The sequence below is a fragment of the Amblyraja radiata genome, chromosome 4, assembly GCF_010909765.2.
Source record: "Amblyraja radiata isolate CabotCenter1 chromosome 4, sAmbRad1.1.pri, whole genome shotgun sequence".
Classification (NCBI taxonomy): domain Eukaryota; kingdom Metazoa; phylum Chordata; class Chondrichthyes; order Rajiformes; family Rajidae; genus Amblyraja; species Amblyraja radiata.
This window is the reverse complement of record NC_045959.1, coordinates 30,286,664-30,294,437: the sequence shown is the minus strand read 5'-3', so window position 1 is coordinate 30,294,437 and position 7,774 is coordinate 30,286,664.

Genomic DNA, 7,774 nt, shown 5'->3' with positions numbered 1-7,774 from the left:
GGTGGTATTGTAGATAGCGAAGATGGTTGTCAAAAGTTGCAGCAAGATCATGATTGGTTGGGCAGGTGGGCTGAGGAATGGTTGATGTAATATAATACAGATAAGTGTGAGTTGTTACATTTTGGGAAGTCTAACCAGGGCAGGACCTATACAGTGAATGGCAGAGTGTTGCGGAGTGTTGAAGAGCAGAGGGTTCCAGGAGTGCAGGTACATAGTTCCTTGAAAGTGGCATCACAGGTAGATAGGGTCTTGACCCGAAACGTCGCCTATTCCTTCGCTCCATAGATGCTGCCTCACCTGCTGAGTTTCTCCAGCATTTTTGTCTACCTTCACAGGTAGATAGGGTGGTCAAAAAGGCAAATTGGCCTTCATTAGTCAGAGTAATGAGTGTAGAAGTTGGGAGGTTCATGGCAGAGCAGGATTTACGTATAAGCTAGACAAGCTTAAGCTTAGGGCCTCGAGATCTAGGGGGGCCAACTAACCTCGCTGCCTCACTGACCATCCGCCCACAGGGACCTCTTACTCTTTGCCCGCTGACCCTGGCCACTCCACCGCCCTCCAGCAGCACGCAGCCATCGCCTTACCTGCAGCATGGACTCAGCACCGGGCCTGAAGTATCCACGCTGCAGATTCCCACTCCTCTGGGTTTGACTGCGCTGGGTCCTAGTGCTAGGCCCCCTAACCCTGGTAATTTCAGTGGCTGTTCCACTGGGTCTTCCCCATCCCCCTCAAACCATATGACCCCCAGCTCTTCCCCACCCACACCACAGTCCTCATACCCCCCTCCCCCCTGACCACCCACCACCCCCCCACCAGACATCGCCTCGGCCTCAGTCCACTCACCTGCCCTCCTCCGGCCCCAACCCCCATCCCTGCCACAGGCCCAACACTCCAGCTTCAAACGGCGATCCAGGTAAGGCATCGTCCGCTCCGCAGTGAATCCAATTTGTATTTTAAAACCAACTGTTTAATGACAACATACAATAGGATCTAAAAGTGTCACACTGTCACTGTCGGGTAGTCATGGTCTTCGAGTCGTGGGGTTGGGGGATTGGGAGGGAGGGAGGGGGCCTCACAAGTGAAATAACTTAGGGCCTCTCTTCATCTAAATCCGGCCCTGGTTCATGGTATAGTCATACAGGGCATTGGTGAGGCCAGATGAGGAGTATTGTGCTCAGTTTTGGTCTATTATAAGAAAGATCAATGGTTATTTTATTGTCACATACACCTAGGTGTAGTGAAATGCTTCTTGCCATGCAGCACATAAAGAAAGAATACAGACATAACAGTAATAAAGACATTTAAACATAAAAACATCCCCCCACAATGGTTCCCATTATGAGGGAAGGCACAGATTCCAGTCCCATCCCCATGTCCACCCATAGTCGGGCCTATTGAGGCCTCCACAGTTGCCTCTACAGAGGCCCGATGTTCCAGGCCGTTCTCACCGGGTGACGTCGGGAGAGTCCTCTCAGCGGCTTGGGAACCCTGTAACGGCCGCTTCCGTACTGGAGGCCGCGGCTTCCGAAGCCGACAAGGCCGCGCCGGTTGGAGCTCCACTACTGGCAATCTCATCGCGAGATCCCAGGCTGCCGATGTACAGTTCGGCGCCGCCGCCCGCAGCTGGTCGCTCCACAGACCCGCAGCTCCGCGATGTTGTTCCTGGCGGTCTCAGCTCACCGGAGCTCCAGCCCGGCGACCCGGGCAAGGCATCGCCTGCTCCGCGATAGCGCTCCAGCGCTGTGCCGCCGCCGAAGCCGATGTTCTGGGCGGTCCCCGACAGGAAACGCCGCTCCAGGCCCGCTGGTAGGCCGCGAGGACGGGTCGAAGCTGCAGCCCGGAGAAAAGCTGCCTCTCCAACCAGGTTGGGTCCCTGAAAGGTAGTTTCCCCTTCCCCCCCCCCCCCCCCCCACACAAAAAAGTCAAGACCTCCAAACAAAACACTTTAACTAACTAAAAATAAAAATAAAACGGTGAAAAGACAGACAACTGTTGGCAGCGCAGCCGTGCACAGGACAGCGCCCCCTAAAGCTGGGGGCGCTGACCTGTTAAGCTGGAAAGGGTGCAGAGAAGATTTAGGCGGATATTGCCAGGACTCGCGGGCTTAAGTTCTAGGGAGAGACTGAGCATGCTGGGACATGCAGAAGTGCAGGAGGATGAGGTGATCTTATAGAGATGTACAAGATTGTGAGAGAAGTTGATAGGGTAAATGCACTGTGTCTTTGTGGAGGAATACGGGGCGGGGGAGGTTGGTGAACAGTGGGGGTGAGGGGTGGGGGAAGGGGCTGATTGATTGAGGTATGCAAAATGATGAGGGACTCAGATAAGGTAGAACAATAGGAAACTTTTCCCCATAGCAGAGCGATTTAAAACCAGAGTGCATAGGTTTAAAGTGAGGGCTGAGATTCAGAACGGGTGCAAGGAATAACCTTTTTGCCCTGAGGTGGCGGCGCTGTTGTACGGCTGCGGCTCGCCTGCAGTCCATCTGTTTTTACTTTTTTGTGTTGTTTTTTTTGTCTTGTTTAGTTAAATTTTTGGTTTTTAGGTTGTGTTATGTGTGTGTGGGGGGGGGGGGGGCTGAAACAGGGCTTTCTGTCTCCCCCTTCGGGGGAATGCGACTTTTTCTTGTCGTATCCCCCTTCTCTGCCTCCGTCTGCGGTCAGGCCTAATGGCGGAGCTGGCGGCCTCCAACCTGCGACCGACCTCGAGGCTCCGGAGGTAGAGCCAGCCAGTACTCATCAACGCAAGGCTGGCCGTCTTTGAGCTGTGGCGGCGTTCGGGCAGCGGCACGACTCGGCGCTCCGGTGAGGGCGGCCCGGCGTGGGGCTGAAACGCTCCGGTGGCAGCGGCACGACTCGAAGGCTGGGACGGCGCTCCCGTGGGGGCGGCCCGGCTTGGGGCTGGAGCGGCGCTCTGGTGGCTGTGGCGGCCCGGCTCGGGGCTGGAACGGTGCTCCCGTGAGGGCGGCCCGGCGCGGGGCTGAGACGGCGCTCACGTGAGGGCGATCCGGCTCAGGGCTGGGACAGCGCTCCCGTGAGGGCGGCCCGGCTCAGGGCTGGAACGGTGCTCCCGTGAGGGCGGCCCGGCTCGGGGCTGAGACGGCGCTCACGTGAGGGCGATCCGGCTCAGGGCTGGGACAGCGCTCCGGTGGCTGTGGCGGCCCGGCTCGGCTCGGGGCTGGGACAGCGCTCCCGTGAGGGTGGTCCGGCGAGGGGCTGAGACGGCGCTCCCGTGAGGGCGGCCCGGCGCGGGGACGGTGCTCCGGTGGCTGAGGCGGCGTTCTGGCGGCGGCGACCTGAATCCGGGGCTCGGCTGCGGGCCAGCAGGCGACATCGTCGGGAGCTTGCAAGTCACAGGCTGGTGCCTGTTTTCCGGAGCTCCCGCGGCAACAGATGCGTCCACTGGACTGGAGGGCGGCAGCTTCGACCACCCCGGGCCGCGGTGTTTGAACCGGCCCGTTCGCGGAGCTTGGTGAGCCGCGGGACTCATTTACCATCGCCCAGTGGGGTATCGCCTCAGCGCAGAGGGAGAAGAGGAGGGAAGAGACTGCAGCCCTAAGATTTTTGCCTCCGTCACAGTGAGGAGGTGCTTGGTGAACTCACTGTGGTGGATGTTAAATTGTGTTTATTGTGTGTTTTGTTGTTTATTATTACATGTATGGCTGCAGGCAACGACATTTCATTCAGGCCAAAAGGTCTGAATGACAAATAAAGGATCTAATCTAATCTAAAGGTGGTTACAATTTGAAACCCATTGCTTGAGTGAGTGGTGAAGATACACACACCACAATTAAACAGTATCTGGACAAAGCATTTGAGTTGTATTGAAGGCTACAGACCAAGTATTTGTAAATGGGAAAGTTATTAACCATAGCCCTCATATTTATATCTAAGTCCATTAATATATACTGAATGTAAGAGGCCTTCTATTGATCCTTGCTGAACCTCGTTACTTACAGCCCTGAAGTCAAAGTTCCTCTCCTGCTAAGCCAAATTTTAGTCTAAATTGCCACTTGATCTGGGATTGCAAAAAACTATTATTTTTCGTGATCAACTGCCATGCAGGACTTTGTCAAGTGTCTTGCTAAAATCTCTGTGATCTTTGGTTAAGACAAGGCCTTTCCTTAACAAACCCATGGTCTTTATCTTTAATTAAATAAAAAATCAAGTCTGTAATTTATCCCATCAGATAAAGCATAAAAGAAGTTTAATTTGACACCTAATTCACTTTCATATCTTCAGTATTAAAAAGGTTATGGCCATTTTCATACTCGGAAATTAGCATCTTGTTCCCTATTGCTTTTCCGTTAACACAAAAGCTGTGATCGAGAATAGTCAAAAGCCCATAACATTTTTAAAAATTAAGAAGAGTACTGAAAGAAATGTTCAGTTATTATAGATTGAAGCATTCTGAAACAAATATGAAACAATCTTACTTAGATGACTTGAAATTAAAGCATATAATTAGTTAGTTACCTAATTGTAGCTAATTACAAAATTCAATTACTAGATCTAAACTATCAATTTCTTAAGAATAGATTAACATTTTTAAATAGCCTAAGTGTCCAAATAACATCCACACAAGAATTCACAATATAACATAATTTTTAAATCTCATTGTCATGGATTTATAGGCCAAATGGAAGGAATTTAATGTTTAATACCTGTAAATTAATGGCCATTTAAATCATCTTGCGAGTGGGTTTTTCTGGAACGCGATCATTTGGAACGTTGCGGTTTGCGGTGAATTTATACCCCATATCGGCAGGAAAAATACTGCCGGTTCGTATGGGGAAAAAAACACCATTTCGCAATGTAAAATGTGAATTAAAGGCATCTTACCTGTCCCATACCTGAAATCCGTCCCCGTTGTCGGCGTTGACGGCTTTAGAAGCTGATTTTAAAATTACTCCAGCGCTGAACTTGTCGGGCGATTAAAATAAAAAAATACACAGAACGCCCGTCGGAATGATTCTTCAGCAAAAGCTTGCACTCCAACCAAATATATTCCAGGACAAGGTAGGAAAAAAACACGTTTTAACCCCGCCCCCCCCTCAAAGGCGCCAAAATCACGTACACGGCCAGTGGCAGGATTGCAGCGCCGCTGAAGGTAAGTATTGTAACATACCTACAATAATGACAATAGACAATAGACAATAGACAATAGGTGCAGGAGTAGGCCATTTGGCCCTTCGTGCCAGCACCACCATTCAATGTGATCATGGCTGATCACCCCCGATCAGTACCCCGTTCCTGCCTTCTCCCCATATCCCCTGACTCCGCTATCTTTAAGACCCCTATCTAGCTCTCCCTTGAAAGTATCCAGAGAACCAGCCTCCACCGCCCTCTGAGGCAGAGATCCAGGGAAGATCCAGGGAACTATTAAATTGCAGGCTTAACGCCACTGTGGGTAAAGTTTTAGAAAATACACAAAAAGATTTGGCCTAATGAAACATCTAGGTACAATTTGGTAAGAGGTTAGCAAAGTCAATGGGAAGCAGATCTTGCTTGTCCCATATCAGCAGTAGTTTAGGTGTGTGGGAAGGAACTGCAAATGCTGGCTTACATTTGAGGGACGACAGTTGGCACAATGGGCTAAGTGTTCGGCTGGCGACCGGAAGGTAGCCGGTTCGAATCCCGCTTGGAGTGCATACTGTCGTTGTGTCCTTGGGCAAGACACTTCACCCACCTTTGCCTGTGTGTGAATGTGTGTGAGTGATTGGTGGTGGTCGGAGGGGCCGTAGGCGCAGATTGGCAGCCACGCTTCCGTCAGTCTGCCCCAGGGCAGCTGTGGCTACAGAAGTAGCTTACCACCACCGAGTGTGACTGAGGAGTGAATGAATAATGCGATGTAAAGCGCCTTGAGTATTAGAAAGGCGTTATATAAATCCCATCCATTATTATTATTATTATTACATTGAAGATAGACACAAAATGCTGGAGTAACTCAGTGGGACAGGCAGCATCTCTGGAGAGAAGGAATGGGTGACGTTTCGGGTCGAGACCGTTCTTCAGACTGAGAGTCAGGGGAGAGGGAGACACAGAGACAAAGAATGTAAGGTGTGAAAATGAGACATCAAAGGGGACGAGGTTCCCAGAAGATGTTGAATAGATCATTGTTAGCTGGAGAAGTTGACAGCGAAGCATACAAAGATAAAATTTAAGCATACAGAGATAAAAATATAACCAAGGGGACAGTCAGACTGGTCGGAGAACTGGGATGGGGAAGGGATGGAGAGAGAGGGATCAGGACTATCTCGAGAAGGATAGCTACTGAGGTAGACTGAATGTTGAAAAAAAAACTAGAACAAGCAACAGATCACCAGTGGGGATTAGCGTTGCATCTGCTCCTGTTTATGTCGTATCAATGGGTGGAAGCTAGAATGGAAGCAAAGTAGAGGACAGCAAACACAGGGGCAGGGGATGGAGGAGGTGGTGGTGATTAAGACATAAATGGAACTTTCTGTGGTAAATGGAAAGTTAGGAAACTAGGGAAAGGAAACGACAATGGAAATATGGATAACATTTGCAGAGAAACTCCGGTTGTTTTGTTAAACAGGAACACAGAACTGTTAAAACAGCCTTGGATCAATAACAATGCATTGAATTCATTCACACCACCTGCAAATAGAGAAACAATTGTGCATGCATTTTCATAGACACCAAGCATGAATGTGTTTGGATGAAATGGCTTGTCTTAACCATGGAAACAAATTAACTGTTTCAAATGTAAAGGAAATAAGAAAATGCTAGAAACATCAGATCAGGAAATAAGAAAAAGCTGATGCTTCAAGTTAAAGACCCTTCATCAATTCCTTCACATAGAAACATAGAAACATAGAAAGTAGGTGCGAGAGTAGACCACCAGGTCTGTCGAGCCCGCACCGCCATTCGCTCATGGCTGAACACTAAACAGACACACTTACCCACAAACAGTAGACACAAGACACAGAACACAAGACACTACCCTCCCCTTTATACCGCTATCACCCCTCTCCACCCCAAGAACCTCGTGATCTCCTGGGGGAGGCAAAAAACCGGATAAAAACCCAGGTCCAATTCGGGAAAAAAATCCGGGAAATTCCTCTCCGACCCCAATCCAGGCGATCGACACTTGTCCAGGAGATCACTCAGGTCTTACTATACTAACCATACCTAGGTCCATATCCCTGCCCTCTCCCCGTAGCCCCTTATCCCCTTGGCAGCTAAAAAAACCATCTATTTTAGTCTTAAATATATTTAAAGTTTCTGCTTCCACTGCTCCCTGGGGCAGTGAATTCCATAAATTAACCACCCTCTGGGTGAAGAAGTTCTTCCTCATCTCAGTTTTAAAAGAGCCCCCCCTTATTCTGCAACTATGTCCCCTAGTTCTAGTTTCCCCGATCATTGGGAACATCCTCGGTGCAATCCACCCGATCAAGGCCCCTCACGATCTTATATGTTTCAATGAGATCGCCTCTCATTCTTCTAAACTCCAAAGAGTAGAGTTCCAGCCTACTTAACCTTTCCTCATATGTCAATCCCCTCATTGCAGGAATTAATCTTGTAAACCTTCGCTGCACTGCCTCCAGGGCTAGTACATCCTTTCTTAAGTATGGACCCCAGAACTGTACACAGTATTCCAAATGTGGTCTCACTAATACTGTGTACAGCTGCAGCAAGACCTCCGTGTTTTTATACTCAATCCCCCTAGCAATAAAGGCCAAAACTCCATTGGCCTTCCTGATTGCTTGCTGCACCTGCATACTAACTTTTAGTGATTCATGTACTAATAA